The sequence below is a fragment of the Pseudophryne corroboree genome, chromosome 2 (assembly GCF_028390025.1).
Source record: "Pseudophryne corroboree isolate aPseCor3 chromosome 2, aPseCor3.hap2, whole genome shotgun sequence".
Lineage (NCBI taxonomy): Eukaryota > Metazoa > Chordata > Amphibia > Anura > Myobatrachidae > Pseudophryne > Pseudophryne corroboree.
Window position 1 is genome coordinate 498,792,275 of NC_086445.1, and position 19,891 is coordinate 498,812,165.

The window sequence follows — 19,891 nt, forward strand, 5'->3', positions numbered from 1 at the left end:
AACAGCTCCTAGATATTATATCCCATTCAAGATCATCATCCCTATGCAATATGGGAGAAACCATTTTAACAATATGTTACCCAAATATTATGTATTTTGAAACAGAGGGAAGGTTATTCACATTAGGGTACGATCAGGAATTGAAGGCTTGTACAGCTGGAACACATTTGCGGTCCACATGGATAGAAGTGAAAAGACGAGATCGCGCAAACCGGAAGTGACCAGTGGAACGCAAATGCGTTCCACGGGCCGGAGCGTCATCGCGCACACCGGAAGTAGCAGGTGGAGCGCAGATGCGTTCCACCGATATAACAGGAAAGAGAGGAATAAGAAACAAGGAGACCAGATTAAATTTGGGGGAACCATAGTGGGAATAACACAGAGAGGAGAGCAGTAATCTGAACGGACCGGAAATACTAATGACCACTTCCGGAAAAACGGAAATTAAACAAATAAAACCCATATAAATGCATATCCAGAGTTATTTTTCAGCTAATAAGGGTATGTACGGGTTGGGGATATTGTAGAAGGTTAAGAAAGTTTGTAACTGAGGGAAATTGTGAATTGGAAATGTATTAATGAATGTAAGACCGCCCACTTACTTGTGATTGGCTAGTAGTAGTATAAATATAGAAGGCCTGACAACCACCAGTACACCTTGAAAAAGACTATATGTTGAAACGCGTTGGTGGATCAAGGCAGAGACTGATACAGTGTGGAACCTTGAAGGGCAGAACATCTGGACCGTGGAGGAGTCATACCCGGGACTAACCCTTTCATGTGCAACACATGCCTTGTATAGGCCCACTCTGGTACGCAGTTACTCTGTATGGTGGTGGATAATTTGTTTATCATTATCTCATGATTTTAAAAAGATGTTTTAGAATAAATGGAAAAAATTGTTTTACGCTATGAGAAGCGTCTTTTCTAATCTTATTTGAGGTATCTTGGACGTCAATGTGAGAAGATATCAGAACGTGAATTATTGTCATCACTATTCCGTGCAAGAATCTGATGGACATTACGCTGTGGTGATATATATCCCAATTGGGGAGCGCTATTCATATTTTTTTATTCCATATATGTATTTAGGTTTGTGGTAACCTGTTGAGTAGCTGCACCCCTTGCATTTCAGCGCAGTTGATATATTTCTCTGTTTGAATCAATTGTTCCCTGGATCGTTTCTTTGGGTATAGGTTGTTGGGTCAACACAACTTAGGTCGACAGTCATTAGGTCGACCACTATAGGTCGACATGCATTAGGTCGAAAGGGTCACTAGGGCGACATGGTCATTAGGTCGACAGGCACTAGGTCGACAGGTCAAAAGGTCAACATGAGTTTTTTTTACTTTTTTTGGTGTCGTTTTCTTCATAAAGTAATGGGGAACCCCAATTAGTGCTCCATGTCCCCTCGCATGGTGAGTGAAGCAAGGTTACCGTTCCCAATTGTAGGCCACGTGGATCGTAAACGATGAAAAATTGAGAAAACAATGTGAAAAAATAATGTCGACCTTTTGACCCGTCGACCTAATGACCATGTCGACCTAGTGACACTGTCGACATAATGCATGTTGACCTAATGACCGTATCCCGTTTCTTTTGTCAGGAAAAAAAAATCATGGATCAGTGCTTAAATCTGTCAGGTCTGTACCTAGCTAAGTCTATTGCCGACTGGAAATGTGGCCAAAATATTGTTCTTGAAACAATATTTTCAAATTTTGAAACCAGCATAATTTACTAATTGATGGGGGGTTGTTGAAATACCCATAGCATATTTCTTTAGAAAAATACTTAATCAATGCTTTAAGTCAAATATATCTATGACTGATACATTATTTATGCTTTTACATCTATATTTGTGATTATTACTGTGCTTGCATCTTCTTTATATTATGTCCATTGTATCCTAGTTCATCTTCAATAGTACAGCTGCCTGTTTCTCCTGTGTCATTTACCTGCACATTTCAGTATGACAAGGAAACAGAAACTATATTATTGATTTCTTGCTTCAGTTCATTTGTTAGCTTGGTTGCTTGACACATACTAAATTAATTTCAACACTCTTGTTAAAATAAATAAATAAATAAATAAATAATAGGCCTATAGAACGTAACAATCTGGTACCCAAACAATGACAGATTTGTTTCAAACATACAAATAGTCAGACATCTTTCCAGGGACAGATCTACTATGAAACAAATGAAATGTAAGTTTCAGATCTCCTAATCCTGGAGGGGCCCATTTTCACCTCGGGTTTTTATGTACTGTATGGTTACAGCTTGTCACCAATAACACCAAGACACCAGGGCCGGATTAACAATGGGGCGGATGGAGCTGCAGCTCCTGGCCTCCCCATGAAAATAGCCCCACAGGAGATTTGCAGCATTGACAGGAAAAATGTTTTCTTATCACATGCTGCCAGCGACCGTCCTCCCAGGCCCCTATGCGAACCCTGCTGAGCCGCCGCCTCCCCTACCTGCCCGGGAGAATGCCTCTTGAAGCCGGGTCCCCAGCATTAAAAACAGCAGTGCAGTGAGGCGCTCCCCAGCCCTTCCGGCCCCGCATGACATCACATAGGTTCCACCCCAGGGGCGGAGCTAGGGACGGAGCCATGGTAGATGAAAGGATGATCTGAAATTACATGAACGGGTAGGTAAGGCGGCTGGCGCTAAGTTTCCTGCTCAGCGAGTCTGATTTACAGCTCGGCTTGGCAGCAGCATTTGGTTGTTTCAACAGTGCACTGTGAGCTTCGCTGCAGAGAGGACACTGGACTGAGGGGAAAGCAGGACGCCTGTTATACTTTGTAGTGTCCCGCAGCTGATTTAATAAAGTTTTTTTCATTGTTATAAAAAAATGCTATGCGATGCGTGCGCCGCTGGGGACTTGCAGAGACTATGTTGCAGCACTGCCCACATACCTCCTCCCTCCTCGTAGTGGCCCCCTAATAGGATTAACATTGATCTTCAGCAGGTGAAGGGAAAGTAATAGAAAGAAACAGCAGTTTGTGATTGCCTTAGTAGGGATGGAGGGTGAAGTATAATGAGGAAATTGCTATTTGGAATAATTGGCTTAGTTAATTATGGTTAGACGCTCTCTGTGTTATATGGCGTCACAGACGCTCTCTGTGTTATATGGCATCACAGACACTCTCTATATTATATGGCATCACTGACGCTCTCTGTATTATATGGCGTCACAGACGTTCTCTGTATTATATGGCGTCACTGCTGCTCTCTGTATTATATTGCGTCACTGGTGCTCACTGTATTATATGGCGACACTGGTGATCACTGTATTATATGGTGACACTGGTGCTCTCTGTATTATATAGCAACACTGGTGCTCTCTGTATTATATTGCGTCACTGGTGCTCTCTGTATTATATGGGTCACTGATGCTCTCTGTATTATATGGCGACACTGGTGCTCTCTGTATTATATGGCATCACTGGTGCTTTCTATATTATATGGCATCTCAGACGCCCTCTGTGTTATATGGCATCACAGACACTCTGTATTATATGGCGTCACAGATGTTCTCTGTATTATATGGCTTCATTGATGCTCTGTATTATAATAATAATAATTATTATTATTATTTTATTTATATAGCGCTCTTTCTCCAATAGGACTCAAGTTGCTTAACAGATACATAGCATAATATTGTACAGAAAATAATGAAGTACAGTATTATGGCCATAGGCGTGCACAGCACATTTTATTAGGGGGTGCACCGTCGGAGGAGTGTGTCTAGCACCACCATTTGGGCGTGTCTAGCACCATGTATTGACGGTCAACGCAATATAAAATATCCACCCTTGTACCAATCCTAATAAAGCAGATACATTTGTCTGATGTTGTGGTGTGCACCAAACAAACACCCCTGATGGCACTCACTGCAATTACAGTGCTCCTCCTCAGCCTGGTCTGGCTCCCCCGCTCTTTCCCCTGCAAGCTGCAGCAGCTTACTTACAAGTCAGTCATTCATTGACACTGACAGTTGCAGACTAGTACTGCTGCTGCTGCTGGAAAAACGAGTGACGTGTCAATGCTGCTGATGACAAGATGCCAGTATTGAATTTGTCTTTATAAGAGGAACGCTTGCTGCATGCTGATCCTCATCAGTGGTTGGCGTTGGCATAGCATAGAAGGAGAGAGGTGGGCATGTGGGCGTGCAAGCAGCATGACGTAATCACATCACATCATGCTGTTTTTGTACATGGAGGTGGAGCCGGGAGTTTGAAAGCCGGTGGCAGTGGCACCCTTGTTTAACCCAGGCATCCGGCCAGTAATGCAGTCCTGACAGGGTGCAGCGCAGAGGAGACAGTCATCAGCCTGATCGGCGATCGCTGCATCAGGCATGTGAGATCGGGGTGCCAGACATTAGGGGGTGCCTGTGCGCACCAGGCACCCCCCCTGCGCACACCTATGATTATGGCCCTCATTCCGAGTTGTTCGCTCGCTAACTGCTTTTAGCAGCATTGCACACGCTAAGCCGCCGCCCTCTGGGAGTGTATCTTAGCATAGCAGAATTGTGAACGAAAGATTAGCAGACTTGCGAATAGAAATTTCTTAGCAGTTTCTGAGTAGCCCCAGACTTACTCAGCCATTGCGATCAGTTCAGTCAGTTTCGTTCCTGGTTTGACGTCACAAACACACCCAGCATTCGCCCAGACACTCCCCCGTTTCTTCAGACACTCCCGCGTTTTTCCCAGAAACGCCAGCGTTTTTTTGCACACTCCCAGAAAACGGCCAGTTTCCACCCAGAAATACCCACTTCCTGTCAATCACAGTACGATCACCAGAACGAGGAAAAAACCTTGTTATGCCGTGAGTAAAATACCTAACTTTTGTGTAAAATAACTAAGCGCATGCGCTCTGCGAACCTTGCGCATGCGCAGTAAACGACTAATCGCAATATAGCGAAAATCGGCAACGAGTGAACAACTCGGAATGACCCCCTATATGTATTATATGGCATCTCAGATGCTCTCTGTATTATATGGCGACACTGATGCTCTCTATATGGGATCTAGCCATATAGAGCGCATCACTGTGCGCCAACTACATGGGACTGCTGCAATTGCCCAGCCCACATGCTCTGTAGTAGAGATGAGCGCCGGAAATTTTTCGGGTTTTGTGTTTTGGTTTTGGGTTCGGTTCCGCGGCCGTGTTTTGGGTTCGACCGCGTTTTGGCAAAACCTCACCGAATTTTTTTTGTCGGATTCGGGTGTGTTTTGGATTCGGGTGTTTTTTTCAAAAAACACTAAAAAAACAGCTTAAATCATAGAATTTGGGGGTCATTTTGATCCCAAAGTATTATTAACCTCAAAAACCATAATTTACACTCATTTTCAGTCTATTCTGAATACCTCACACCTCACAATATTATTTTTAGTCCTAAAATTTGCACCTAGGTCGCTGGATGACTAAGCTAAGCGACCCTAGTGGCCGACACAAACACCGGGCCCATCTAGGAGTGTCACTGCAGTGTCACGCAGGATGGCCCTTCCAAAAAACCCTCCCCAAACAGCACATGACGCAAAGAAAAAAAGAGGCGCAATGAGGTAGCTGTGTGAGTAAGATAAGCGACCCTAGTGGCCGACACAAACACCGGGCCCATCTAGGAGTGTCACTGCAGTGTCACGCAGGATGTCCCTTCCAAAAAACCCTCCCCAAACAGCACATGACGCAAAGAAAAAAAGAGGCGCAATGAGGTAGCTGTGTGAGTAAGATAAGCGACCCTAGTGGCCGACACAAACACCGGGCCCATCTAGGAGTGTCACTGCAGTGTCACGCAGGATGTCCCTTCCAAAAAACCCTCCCCAAACAGCACATGACGCAAAGAAAAAAAGAGGCGCAATGAGGTAGCTGTGTGAGTAAGATAAGCGACCCTAGTGGCCGACACAAACACCGGGCCCATCTAGGAGTGTCACTGCAGTGTCACGCAGGATGTCCCTTCCAAAAAACCCTCCCCAAACAGCACATGACGCAAAGAAAAAAAGAGGCGCAATGAGGTAGCTGTGTGAGTAAGATAAGCGACCCTAGTGGCCGACACAAACACCGGGCCCATCTAGGAGTGTCACTGCAGTGTCACGCAGGATGTCCCTTCCAAAAAACCCTCCCCAAACAGCACATGACGCAAAGAAAAAAAGAGGCGCAATGAGGTAGCTGTGTGAGTAAGATAAGCGACCCTAGTGGCCGACACAAACACCGGGCCCATCTAGGAGTGTCACTGCAGTGTCACGTAGGATGTCCCTTCCAAAAAACCCTCCCCAAACAGCACATGACGCAAAGAAAAAAAGAGGCGCAATGAGGTAGCTGTGTGAGTAAGATAAGCGACCCTAGTGGCCGACACAAACACCGGGCCCATCTAGGAGTGTCACTGCAGTGTCACGCAGGATGTCCCTTCCAAAAAACCCTCCCCAAACAGCACATGACGCAAAGAAAAAAAGAGGCGCAATGAGGTAGCTGTGTGAGTAAGATAAGCGACCCTAGTGGCCGACACAAACACCGGGCCCATCTAGGAGTGTCACTGCAGTGTCACGCAGGATGTCCCTTCCAAAAAACCCTCCCCAAACAGCACATGACGCAAAGAAAAAAAGAGGCGCAATGAGGTAGCTGTGTGAGTAAGATAAGCGACCCTAGTGGCCGACACAAACACCGGGCCCATCTAGGAGTGGCACTGCAGTGTCACGCAGGATGTCCCTTCCAAAAAAACCTCCCCAAACAGCACATGACGCAAAGAAAAATTAAAGAAAAAAGAGGTGCAAGATGGAATTGTCCTTGGGCCCTCCCACCCACCCTTATGTTGTATAAACAGGACATGCACACTTTAACCAACCCATCATTTCAGTGACAGGGTCTGCCACACGACTGTGACTGAAATGACGGGTTGGTTTGGACCCCCACCAAAAAAGAAGCAATTAATCTCTCCTTGCACAAACTGGCTCTACAGAGGCAAGATGTCCACCTCATCATCATCCTCCGATATATCACCGTGTACATCCCCCTCCTCACAGATTATCAATTCGTCCCCACTGGAATCCACCATCTCAGCTCCCTGTGTACTTTGTGGAGGCAATTGCTGCTGGTCAATGTCTCCACGGAGGAATTGATTATAATTCATTTTAATGAACATCATCTTCTCCACATTTTCTGGATGTAACCTCGTACGCCGATTGCTGACAAGGTGAGCGGCGGCACTAAACACTCTTTCGGAGTACACACTTGTGGGAGGGCAACTTAGGTAGAATAAAGCCAGTTTGTGCAAGGGCCTCCAAATTGCCTCTTTTTCCTGCCAGTATAAGTACGGACTGTGTGACGTGCCTACTTGGATGCGGTCACTCATATAATCCTCCACCATTCTTTCAATGTTGAGAGAATCATATGCAGTGACAGTAGACGACATGTCCGTAATCGTTGTCAGGTCCTTCAGTCCGGACCAGATGTCAGCATCAGCAGTCGCTCCAGACTGCCCTGCATCACCGCCAGCGGGTGGGCTCGGAATTCTGAGCCTTTTCCTCGCACCCCCAGTTGCGGGAGAATGTGAAGGAGGAGATGTTGACAGGTCGCGTTCCGCTTGACTTGACAATTTTCTCACCAGCAGGTCTTTCAACCCCAGCAGACTTGTGTCTGCCGGAAAGAGAGATCCAAGGTAGGCTTTAAATCTAGGATCGAGCACGGTGGCCAAAATGTAGTGCTCTGATTTCAACAGATTGACCACCCGTGAATCCTTGTTAAGCGAATTAAGGGCTCCATCCACAAGTCCCACATGCCTAGCGGAATCGCTCCGTGTTAGCTCCTCCTTCAATGTCTCCAGCTTCTTCTGCAAAAGCCTGATGAGGGGAATGACCTGACTCAGGCTGGCAGTGTCTGAACTGACTTCACGTGTGGCAAGTTCAAAGGGCATCAGAACCTTGCACAACGTTGAAATCATTCTCCACTGCACTTGAGACAGGTGCATTCCACCTCCTATATCGTGCTCAATTGTATAGGCTTGAATGGCCTTTTGCTGCTCCTCCAACCTCTGAAGCATATAGAGGGTTGAATTCCACCTCGTTACCACTTCTTGCTTCAGATGATGGCAGGGCAGGTTCAGTAGTTTTTGGTGGTGCTCCAGTCTTCTGTACGTGGTGCCTGTACGCCGAAAGTGTCCCGCAATTCTTCTGGCCACCGACAGCATCTCTTGCACGCCCCTGTCGTTTTTTAAAAAATTCTGCACCACCAAATTCAAGGTATGTGCAAAACATGGGACGTGCTGGAATTTGCCCATATTTAATGCACACACAATATTGCTGGCGTTGTCCGATGCCACAAATCCACAGGAGAGTCCAATTGGGGTAAGCCATTCCGCGATGATCTTCCTCAGTTGCCGTAAGAGGTTTTCAGCTGTGTGCGTATTCTGGAAACCGGTGATACAAAGCGTAGCCTGCCTAGGAAAGAGTTGTCGTTTGCGAGATGCTGCTACTGGTGCCGCCGCTGCTGTTCTTGCGGCGGGAGTCCATACATCTACCCAGTGGGCTGTCACAGTCATATAGTCCTGACCCTGCCCTGCTCCACTTGTCCACATGTCCGTGGTTAAGTGGACATTGGGTACAGCTGCATTTTTTAGGACACTGGTGACTCTTTTTCTGAGGTCTGTGTACATTTTCGGTATCGCCTGCCTAGAGAAATGGAACCTAGATGGTATTTGGTACCGGGGACACAGTACCTCCAACAAGTCTCTAGTTGGCTCTGCAGTAATGATGGATACTGGAACCACGTTTCTCACCACCCAGGATGCCAAGGCCTCAGTTATCTGCTTTGCAGCAGGATGACTGCTGTGATATTTCATCTTCCTCGCAAAGGACTGTTGGACAGTCAATTGCTTACTGGAAGTAGTACAAGTGGTCTTCCGACTTCCCCTCTGGGATGACCATCGACTCCCAGCACCAACAACAGCAGCGCCAGCAGCAGTAGGCGTTACACGCAAGGATGCATCGGAGGAATCCCAGGCAGGAGAGGACTCATCAGAATTGCCAGTGACATGGCCTGCAGGACTATTGGCATTCCTGGGGAAGGAGGAAATTGACACTGAGGGAGTTGGTGGTGGGGTGGTTTGCGTGAGCTTGGTTACAAGAGGAAGGGATTTACTGGTCAGTGGACTGCTTCCGCTGTCACCCAAAGTTTTTGAACTTGTCACTGACTTATTATGAATGCGCTGCAGGTGACGTATAAGGGAGGATGTTCCGAGGTGGTTAACGTCCTTACCCCTACTTATTACAGCTTGACAAAGGCAACACACGGCTTGACAAATGTTGTCCGCATTTCTGGTGAAATACTTCCACACCGAAGAGCTGATTTTTTTGGTATTTTCACCAGGCATGTCAACGGCCCTATTCCTCCCACGGACAACAGGTGTCTCCCCGGGTGCCTGACTTAAACAAACCACCTCACCATCAGAATCCTCCTTGTCAATTTCCTCCCCAGCGCCAGCAACACCCATATCCTCCTCATCCTGGTGTACTTCAACACTGACATTTTCAATCTGACTATCAGGAACTGGACTGCGGGTGCTCCTTCCAGCACTTGCAGGGGGCGTGCAAATGGTGGAAGGCGCATGCTCTTCACGTCCAGTGTTGGGAAGGTCAGGCATCGCAACCGACACAATTGGACTCTCCTTGTGGATTTGGGATTTCGAAGAACGCACAGTTCTTTGCGGTGCTTTTGCCAGCTTGAGTCTTTTCAGTTTTCTAGCGAGAGGCTGAGTGCTTCCATCCTCCTGTGAAGCTGAACCACTAGCCATGAACATAGGCCAGGGCCTCAGCCGTTCCTTGCCACTCCGTGTGGTAAATGGCATATTGGCAAGTTTACGCTTCTCCTCCGACAATTTTATTTTAGGTTTTGGAGTCCTTTTTTTACTGATATTTGGTGTTTTGGATTTGACATGCTCTGTACTATGCCATTGGGCATCGGCCTTGGCAGACGACGTTGCTGGCATTTCATCGTCTCGGCCATGACTAGTGGCAGCAGCTTCAGCACGAGGTGGAAGTGGATCTTGATCTTTCCCTAATTTTGGAACCTCAACATTTTTGTTCTCCATATTTTAATAGGCACAACTAAAAGGCACCTCAGGTAAACAATGGAGATGGATGGATACTAGTATACAATTATGGATGGACTGCCGAGTGCCGACACAGAGGTAGCTACAGCCGTGGACTACCGTACTGTGTCTGCTGCTAATATAGACTGGATGATTGATAATGAGATGAAATCAATATATATATGTATGTATATATAATATCACTAGTACTGCAGCCGGACAGGTAGATAATATATTTATTAGGTATTGGTAATGATGACTGATGACGGACCTGCTGGACACTGTCAGCTCAGCAGCACCGCAGACTGCTACAGTAAGCTACTATACTATAGTAGTATGTACAAAGAAGAAAGGAAAAAAAAAAAACCACGGGTAGGTGGTATACAATATTATATATATATATATATATATATATATATATATTATATACAATTATATATATATTAAACTGGTGGTGATTGATTATTAAACTGGTGGTCAGGTCACGTTGCAACTTGCAACTAGTACTCCGAGTCCTAAGCAGACAATCACAAAATATATTATTATACTGGTGGTCAGTGTGGTCACAACAATGGCAGTGTGGCACTGACTCTGGCAGCAAAAGTGTGCACTGTACGTTATATGTACTCCTGAGTCCTGCTCTCAGACTCTAACTGCTCCCCACTGTCAGTGTCTCCCCCACAAGTCAGATAATACACTTACAGTCACACTATCTAATCTATAAATATCACTTCAGCAAGTAGTATAGTAGTATACAGTATAGTAGTACTCCTCCTAATAATGCTCCCCAAAATACTGTGTCTCTCTCTTCTCTAAACGGAGAGGACGCCAGCCACGTCCTCTCCCTATGACTCTATAAATATCACTTCAGCAAGTAGTAGAGTAGTATACAGTATAGTAGTACTCCTCCTAATAATGCTCCCCAAAATAGTATACTGTGTCTCTCTCTTCTCTAAACGGAGAGGACGCCAGCCACGTCCTCTCCCTATGACTCTATAAATATCACTTCAGCAAGTAGTATAGTAGTATACAGTATAGTAGTACTCCTCCTAATAATGCTCCCCAAAATACTGTGTCTCTCTCTTCTCTAAACGGAGAGGACGCCAGCCACGTCCTCTCCCTATGACTCTATAAATATCACTTCAGCAAGTAGTAGAGTAGTATACAGTATAGTAGTACTCCTCCTAATAATGCTCCCCAAAATACTGTGTCTGAGTAGTATACAGTATAGTAGTACTCCTCCTAATAATACTCCCCAAAATACTGTGTCTCTCTCTTCTCTAAACGGAGAGGACGCCAGCCACGTCCTCTCCCTATGACTCTATAAATATCACTTCAGCAAGTAGTATAGTAGTATACAGTATAGTAGTACTCCTCCTAATAATGCTCCCCAAAATACTGTGTCTCTCTCTTCTCTAAACGGAGAGGACGCCAGCCACGTCCTCTCCCTATGACTCTATAAATATCACTTCAGCAAGTAGTAGAGTAGTATACAGTATAGTAGTACTCCTCCTAATAATGCTCCCCAAAATACTGTGTCTCTCTCTTCTCTAAACGGAGAGGACGCCAGCCACGTCCTCTCCCTATGACTCTATAAATATCACTTCAGCAAGTAGTAGAGTAGTATACAGTATAGTAGTACTCCTCCTAATAATGCTCCCCAAAATACTGTGTCTGAGTAGTATACAGTATAGTAGTACTCCTCCTAATAATGCTCCCCAAAATACTGTGTCTCTCTCTTCTCTAAACGGAGAGGACGCCAGCCACGTCCTCTCCCTATGACTCTATAAATATCACTTCAGCAAGTAGTAGAGTAGTATACAGTATAGTAGTACTCCTCCTAATAATGCTCCCCAAAATACTGTGTCTCTCTCTTCTCTAAACGGAGAGGACGCCAGCCACGTCCTCTCCCTATGACTCTATAAATATCACTTCAGCAAGTAGTAGAGTAGTATACAGTATAGTAGTACTCCTCCTAATAATGCTCCCCAAAATACTGTGTCTCTCTCTTCTCTAAACGGAGAGGACGCCAGCCACGTCCTCTCCCTATGACTCTATAAATATCACTTCAGCAAGTAGTAGAGTAGTATACAGTATAGTAGTACTCCTCCTAATAATGCTCCCCAAAATAGTATACTGTGTCTCTCTCTTCTCTAAACGGAGAGGACGCCAGCCACGTCCTCTCCCTATGACTCTATAAATATCACTTCAGCAAGTAGTAGAGTAGTATACAGTATAGTAGTACTCCTCCTAATAATGCTCCCCAAAATACTGTGTCTCTCTCTTCTCTAAACGGAGAGGACGCCAGCCACGTCCTCTCCCTATGACTCTATAAATATCACTTCAGCAAGTAGTAGAGTAGTATACAGTATAGTAGTACTCCTCCTAATAATGCTCCCCAAAATACTGTGTCTGAGTAGTATACAGTATAGTAGTACTCCTCCTAATAATGCTCCCCAAAATACTGTGTCTCTCTCTTCTCTAAACGGAGAGGACGCCAGCCACGTCCTCTCCCTATGACTCTATAAATATCACTTCAGCAAGTAGTAGAGTAGTATACAGTATAGTAGTACTCCTCCTAATAATGCTCCCCAAAATACTGTGTCTCTCTCTTCTCTAAACGGAGAGGACGCCAGCCACGTCCTCTCCCTATGACTCTATAAATATCACTTCAGCAAGTAGTAGAGTAGTATACAGTATAGTAGTACTCCTCCTAATAATGCTCCCCAAAATAGTATACTGTGTCTCTCTCTTCTCTAAACGGAGAGGACGCCAGCCACGTCCTCTCCCTATGACTCTATAAATATCACTTCAGCAAGTAGTATAGTAGTATACAGTATAGTAGTACTCCTCCTAATAATGCTCCCCAAAATACTGTGTCTCTCTCTTCTCTAAACGGAGAGGACGCCAGCCACGTCCTCTCCCTATGACTCTATAAATATCACTTCAGCAAGTAGTAGAGTAGTATACAGTATAGTAGTACTCCTCCTAATAATGCTCCCCAAAATACTGTGTCTCTCTCTTCTCTAAACGGAGAGGACGCCAGCCACGTCCTCTCCCTATGACTCTATAAATATTACTTCAGCAAGTAGTAGAGTAGTATACAGTATAGTAGTACTCCTCCTAATAATGCTCCCCAAAATACTGTGTCTCTCTCTTCTCTAAACGGAGAGGACGCCAGCCACGTCCTCTCCCTATGACTCTATAAATATCACTTCAGCAAGTAGTAGAGTAGTATACAGTATAGTAGTACTCCTCCTAATAATGCTCCCCAAAATACTGTGTCTCTCTCTTCTCTAAACGGAGAGGACGCCAGCCACGTCCTCTCCCTATGACTCTATAAATATCACTTCAGCAAGTAGTAGAGTAGTATACAGTATAGTAGTACTCAGTGACGTGCGGTGGGGTGAGGCAGAGCCTTTCCTGTCATACTAACGTTTGTGCCAGAGTTTTGACTGTATAAAGTATATGAAAAATACAAAGAATATGTTTGAAATATCTTCTTTGCATTATTCTAATAATTTTTATAGCCAAAACTCTGGAGTAAAAAGTCTATGGCAGGTGAGGCAGTGCTTCACCTGGCTAACTTTTCCACACATCTCTAATCAAAACTCACCAAATTTCCAGGAGTTTATACTGCTGCACCTGTGTATAATGCCCAGATGTATTCTATGGCTCATATATTGCATGTAAATCTGGCACTGGTGCTAGGCAGTGCCTCCTGAGCTATTTAGCTCACTGCACGTCCCTGGTAGTACTCCTCCTAATAATGCTCCCCAAAATACTGTGTCTCTCTCTTCTCTAAACGGAGAGGACGCCAGCCACGTCCTCTCCCTATGACTCTATAAATATCACTTCAGCAAGTAGTAGAGTAGTATACAGTATAGTAGTACTCCTCCTAATAATGCTCCCCAAAATACTGTGTCTGAGTAGTATACAGTATAGTAGTACTCCTCCTAATAATGCTCCCCAAAATACTGTGTCTCTCTCTTCTCTAAACGGAGAGGACGCCAGCCACGTCCTCTCCCTATGACTCTATAAATATCACTTCAGCAAGTAGTATAGTAGTATACAGTATAGTAGTACTCCTCCTAATAATGCTCCCCAAAATAGTATACTGTGTCTCTCTCTTCTCTAAACGGAGAGGACGCCAGCCACGTCCTCTCCCTATGACTCTATAAATATCACTTCAGCAAGTAGTAGAGTAGTATACAGTATAGTAGTACTCCTCCTAATAATGCTCCCCAAAATACTGTGTCTCTCTCTTCTCTAAACGGAGAGGACGCCAGCCACGTCCTCTCCCTATGACTCTCAATGCACGTGTGAAAATGGCGGCGACGCGCGGCTCCTTATATAGAATCCGAGTCTCGCGAGAATCCGACAGCGGGATGATGACGTTCGGGCGTGCTCGGGTTAACCGAGCAAGGCGGGAGGATCCGAGCCTGCTCGGACCCGTGGAAAAAAGCTGAAGTTCGGGCGGGTTCGGATTCAGAGGAACCGAACCCGCTCATCACTACTCTGTAGTCCAACTACACATGACTGCTGTCCTGACTACTGCACTACTGCAATTTGCTTCAGGAAACTTTTGCAATCTATTTCAGGTGAATGGCTCAACCCTAGAATAGTCCATTTGAACACCTTGGGATACAAATTAAAAGTGCAGATTACTGTAGGTACTTTTGTATGTCATTAAACATACCAGGACCCTATATTCATTGCTTAAGATGGCTGACATTTTTTTAGGTTAAAAGATAAATTCATTACCACTTTTCTGACCAAATTTGATATTATTTGTTCAATGCACTATGTCATATATTTGTTATTACTGTTTACATAATTGTAACATTTTCTAAACATACATATCTTGAGTTTTACTCATATTACTGTATCAGACATTTTTCTTTTTTTGTCATTTGTAGACTTTCACATTACACTGTTAATTTAAGCATAGTGGGGAAGGCAATTGAGGTGATTGTAGAATGGTACAAGCCACCGTCCATAACTCAGACCACAGCCCCTTTTAAGACCACATCACTAGTCACACCCCCTGCGGCGGTAAACAATAGGCCCTTCAGAAATTTCAGCTCCAGGCCCATGTGGACCTTAATCTGGCACTGCAAGACACTAAGGGGTCTATTTACTAAGCCTTGGATGGAGGTAAAGTCGCTGGAGATAATGTACCAGCCAATCGGCTCCTAACTGTCATTTTTCAAACACAGCCTGTGGCATGTCAGTTAGAAGCCGAATGGCTGGTACTTTTTCTCCAGCAACTTTATCTCCATCCAAGGCTTAGTAAATAGACTCCCCCAGGGTTCTAGTACAGCACAGCTGCTATTACAGCTTGGATGCATGTCGCTGAGTACTGCGGGAGCTGCTGGGAGTTGTGTTCTAGCTCTGTGATTTGCTCTCTATGGGGTGTATTCAATAGCTGTCACTGATTCCGGTCTATTCAAAGCATTTGCATTCCGAAACTCCCCTTGTCGGAATGCAGCGTATTGCTGTCGGATTCCCGCCATTGGGGATCTGTTAAAAGGGCTGTTTGCTGCATGCTCCTGCACCATTTTGGTAACCTGCAGAGTGGAGAGAGGTGCTGCAGTAGTGCTGATTTGGATACTTTTGCTGTGGTACAGTACACCCTGGTGAACTAAACGCCCAGCAAGCCTACTTCATCTACAGACAGCGTTGGACAGAGGAGAGGTCGTTTTTGGACTGTTTTCTGCACATTTAGGTAAGTACCCACTGTAGGATATGTGTGTATGGCATTGCATGTGGGTGCATGTGTACTGCATGGGTGCTTTTCTGAGGTCATTTGTGGTGGATTGTATGATGTGTGTGTGCAGCATGTAATGTATGGTTGGGAGAGGGATGCATGTGGTTTACTTTGGGTTTGCTCTGATGTGTTTGGGGTATGTTTTAAATGTGTGCAGAGTTGCTTTTAAATTGTTTTATGCAGTTTGCGGTATTGTTTTTTTGTAATGTTGGGTTGTAGGGCTGTATATGGGGTACTTTGGGGCTGTTTAGGTGGGGTTTGTGTAAGTTAAAAATGTGTGCAGGGCTGTTTTTAAAATGTTTTATGTTGTTTGGGGTTATTGCATCATATAATTTTGGGGTATTTGGGGCTGTTTGGGTGGGGTTTGTGTATGTTTAAAATGTGTGCAGGGCTACTTTTAAAATGTTTTGGCTTTTGCATCAGGGCTGCTTTTAACTTGTTTAGGTGCCAGGGCATGTCGGGCTGTGTAGTGCCACCAGGGCCGGCTCTACCATTAGGCAACTTTAAGCGGCTGCCTATGGGCGCTGGCCACTGGAGGGGACCACTGAGTTCATCTAGCAAAAAACTGAAGGATGTCTCTGTATGTGGGTCAGTAATGAACTTACAAATGGGGGGATGGAACACAGTAAGGAGCATACATATATATAACGCCGGAATCCCGACAGACAGCATCCTGAATGTTAGCATGTCGGGGAGGGTTAGGCTACGGAGAGCGAGGGTTAGGGTAAGAGGTAAGGTTAATTAATTTCATTTAAGATGTTGGTATTTTAGTGGTTAGGATGCCGCTGTCGGTATTTTGATTGGCAGCATCCCGTACCCAACCCCAATTAAATATCCCCACCAGACCCCATATACAGTATTATACAGTATATAAAGTATAGACAGCACTCAAGCACTTTTAAAGTAAAACTATATTGTAAACAAAGGCACAATTTTTTTTAACCTTGTTTACAGTATACCTTATAACTTTAAAAGTCCTTGAGTGTTGTCCCTTTTCTCTGTATATGTATAATGTGCTGCGATCAGGTCAGAACTGAGCATGCACCGCAATGCGCAGGTGCGTCGCACGGGTACAAAGCGAATAGTTGCTGTACGATGGGATTTACGAAGAATCCATTCGCACAGCCGATCGCAAAGAGATTGACAGGAAGAAGGCGTTTGTGGGTGGCAACTGACCATTTTCAGGGAGTGGTTGGAAAAACGCAGGCATGTCCAAGCGTTTGCAGGGCGGGTGTCTGACGTCAATTCCGGCCCCGGACAGGCTGAAGTGATCGCAGTGGCTGAGTAAATTCTGGGCAACTCAGAAACTGCACAAAGTTTAGTTGTACCGCTTGGCTGCACATGCGTTCGCACACTTGCACAGCTAAAATACACTCCCCTGCAGGCGGAGAGTATCTGATCGCAGCGCTGCAAAACACTGCAAGTGAGCGATCAGGTCTGAATTACCCCCATGGTTTTGCCCATCTGCTAACAAATTTGCTGCTATGATCAAGTCTGAATTAGGCCCTATAGCTGAATGCACTTAAGAATGACCAATACCATCCAGGTAAGATATACCTGGATGGTAACTGAATCCTGAACCAAAACCGCAGCCAGGAACAAATACAGACGTATCAAACATAACCCCCCCCCCAAAAAAAAAAAAAACAATGACCAGCAGCAGACAGTCTCAGTTGGTCGTTTAAAGGCTAGGTACAGCTCATGAGGTAGGTTATTACTTGCAGGTCATCAGTCCAGAAAAAACGTGAATTGCGTCCAGGTAGCAGTCTCCACTAGTGAACACCACTACTACGCAGGCCAAGATAGCCAAAATAGAGTCCTAAGAGAAAGGAATATAAAGATCATATTGAATGGTGAGTATCCCTTCTGTCCATCTATGAAAATACTCCTTTTGTAAAAACTAAGAAAACTGGTGGTGAATCAAACTTTCAAACATACCTATATCACAGACATTAATTGTTTTATCATAAGGGTGTGTAGATTATAGGGGGTACTGTTACTAAAGTGCGGGTTTTTAGAAGTAGAGATGTTGCCGATAACAACCAATCCGATTCTAGCTATTATCTTCTAGATGTTGCAAGATAAATGATAAGTAGAATCTGATTGGTGGCTATTGGCCTCTGCACTTCTAAAAACCCGCACGTTAGTAAATATACACCTAAGTGTTTTTGAACTGCATTATGTGGGGGACTGAGATGAGATGAGAGACTTGAAGTAAGATTGGACAGAGCTGCAGGTGGATGAAAAGATGTATTTGAAATGGATGAAGTCAGCAATAGAGCTCCACTTCCTCCAGTATCAGCAGTGCAAGAGCTTTTTTATAGGTAACGTGAGCTTGACGTGCCTAGGTTCGTGGGAGGACCTGTAGATGCTATGAGCGAAAGCTGGGGCAGTGAAGTTTAGGACCGAGATATGGGTGCAGTTGTACAGGGATAGAGCCTAGTCAGGCCAAGTGAATGTACAGATAAAGGAGAGAAGTGCGTAGAATGAGGAACAACACAGCCAGGTCAAGTGTGCCGTGGTTGCATTTGGTGACAGTGGATTTGGAGGGGGAGGAAGAGACAGGGGAAAGGAAAGACTAAAGAAGAATAGATGATGGTCAGAGAGAGGGATGGGAAAGTTGGGGAAGTCAGTGATCTTACATCGGAGGGAAAAAAATTAGATTTAGAGAATGATCACTAGAGTGTGTGGGGTTGGGTGAGGACGAAAGAGGTAGAGAGGGATAGGAGTTTGTAGGCAGTAGAATCTGTGGGATCTTTAATAATGGTATAATTTCCCCAAGAACATGGAAGGAAGATCAGAGGAGAGAAAGTGGGAGAGCCATGTGGCAAACTGATCAATGAAGTGGGAACCGGGTCCAGCAGGACACTAGATGACAACCACCAAAATATGAACACGGTTGAACCAACAGATAGAGTGAACCTTAAGGGAAAAGGACAGAGAGGGTTCTTAAGGAAAGGATCCAGGTGGAGCAGCTCGGAGAGAATAGGGCTCCCACAACACCACCTTGCCGGTCATCCAAGAAACTCCCGAAAGAGAGAACAGCGAGAGAAGAGGTGTCTGTCACTTGGCTCTTGGTGCAGTATACTTGCTGACTTTTCATATCTCCTCTCTGGGAGAAGCTTATAGAGGAGATGCAGATGAACCCTCTGGGCGCAGGGATGGGATATTCATATCATTAGGTAAAATGTCACAAATTGTAAGTCCACTGAGAGTGGATGGGGCTAAAATTATGCAATTCTCATTGAATCGCATCAAATAGGCACGCCCCCATCCTATGGATCCATGATTCCCGGTATTATTCTTCCCATCATTCCCACATCACTAGGAAGATCCACCCACTTTTCCGGAGGTCCAGGGGACAGAGGCGTAACAAGGGTAGGGTGAGTGGGGCACGTGCCCTGGGCGCCTTGGCAGGCCCAGGAGAGGGGGGCGCCACCGGCAGCCAGGGCATCATGCCCCACTCGCCCCCGTCACGCTGAAATGTGAGAGGAAGAGAGCGCAGCGTCTCTCCCTCCCCTCACCGTCGCCAGCACTAGCAGCGCTGCCAGCAGCGCTGCTGTGTCCGGTCTCCGGCGGCGTTAGCCAATCAGAGCTTGCAGACCGGCTGCCGGTCCGCGAGCTCTGATTGGCTAGCAAACCGGCGCCAGACAGCCACCGGAGACCTGGAGTGGTGAGGGGAAGGAGAGGCGCTGCGCTGCGCTCTCCACCCCTCACGTCAACAAGCGGTGAGTGACGGGGGGGCGGCACAGTGGGGAATGTATCTGACACTGTGGGGCATGTATCTGGCACAGTGGGGCATGTATCTGGCACAGTGGGGCATGTAACTGGCACTGTGGGGCATGTATCTGGCACTGTGGGGCATGTATCTGGCACTGTGGGGCATGTATCCGGCACTGTGGGGCATGTATCCGGCACTGTGGGGCATTGTATCTGGCACTGTGGGGCATTGTATCTGGCACTGTGGGGCAATGTAACTGGCACTGTGGGGCATTGTATCTGGCAGTGTGGAGCAATGTAACTGGCACTGTGGGGCAT